This window comes from Anoplophora glabripennis, unplaced genomic scaffold (assembly GCF_000390285.2).
Source record: "Anoplophora glabripennis isolate ALB-LARVAE unplaced genomic scaffold, Agla_2.0 scaffold889, whole genome shotgun sequence".
In the NCBI taxonomy this organism is placed as follows: domain Eukaryota; kingdom Metazoa; phylum Arthropoda; class Insecta; order Coleoptera; family Cerambycidae; genus Anoplophora; species Anoplophora glabripennis.
The window spans coordinates 29,032-30,387 of record NW_019416969.1 but is presented as its reverse complement, the minus strand read 5'-3'; positions in this window follow the sequence as shown (position 1 = coordinate 30,387).

Sequence of the window (1,356 nt, the reverse complement as noted above, 5' to 3'; positions counted from 1 at the left end):
CCGTAAACCAAAGATGTAATATATAGACTTTTTTCCTGATATTTTTCCGAAGACAATGCCGAAAACCGCAACTCGATCGGTTCATCAGAAAAAAATTGCCGTATTCTGGGTGATTTTGGTCAAACTTGCCTGGACTATAAACTGATTTTTTATTATTTTACGTGTAAAAAATGATAATTTTACTCGAAATCCATAAACGATATCAAAATTTTGTAAGAGGCAAAAAATCTTCTAAAATAGTGCTTATTTTTTAAAATATAAATTCTGTCGTCATTGGCGTACATACAAAAAAGTTACGGGATAGCCAGTGGCGCACAGGCACTAGAAAGAGAACATCATGTATATGTATTCTCACCAAATTCTATATTAACATTATCTTTATATAAAAAAATATGTGTAGGTACCAAATTTGAAGTTTCTAAGAAAAACAGTTTTCAAATTATTTGAAAAAAACTAGGTTATCTGTTCTATATTTAGAAGACTATATCTCAATAGGCGTGCACTTTGTACATAGGTAAGTTAGGATAAATAGTCTTGTTTCCATCCAAGGTACCTGTGGTCAAGTGTTGTCCATCCTTTTCAGGGACACTCTGTATAATTAGTATTCCAAAGGTAATGCTATAATTTCTTATTAACATTAAGGACTAACTTTTCGGTTAAAAATTTAAAACAAAAATAACGTTTTAATAAATTGATTCAACTTTTTGGTAAAACGAAGAAGTGTTTTAAAGTTTAATTAACTTCTCCGTATTCTCTTAACTTTTTAATTTAATATAATTTCTCCCTGACACAAATGACCATTCCACGTATTTTCTTTCGGAAATGCTTTTATGTGCACAGTGCAAAGTAGAATACGCAATTGTTTCAACAGATCATATGTAAAATGTTATAGGTAACTAGGCATTTGAAACTTATCTAGATTATACAGAATTTGTTATATTCTATGAACAAACCTCGCGTTGAAGGAATATAAAGGTTCAATTTAGTAATAAAATTGAGAAATGTGAATGTGAAATGAATAATTTTAAGGAAAGATAAAGGAAATCGATTGTAAAAAATTACCATAGTACATGTTGAGTAGAATACACATCTTTATACCAGTACCGCCAGGATATTAATATCTAGTCTATCTAAGTGGCAGCTTGTGGCCAACTATTCACTCTTAGTCCAATGCAGTAAAATCTTCTTGAAGTGATAGTTCCTTATTAATATTGTCAGGTATAGGTATTTTTCTTTCAATTGAAACAAGCTGCAGCTACTGAAGAAAAGTGCTTATGTATTAATAATATTAGCAGATTATCCAAAGATTTATAACTAACGGAAAAATAGATTTGGTGACGAAAGTGTAAGTACTGA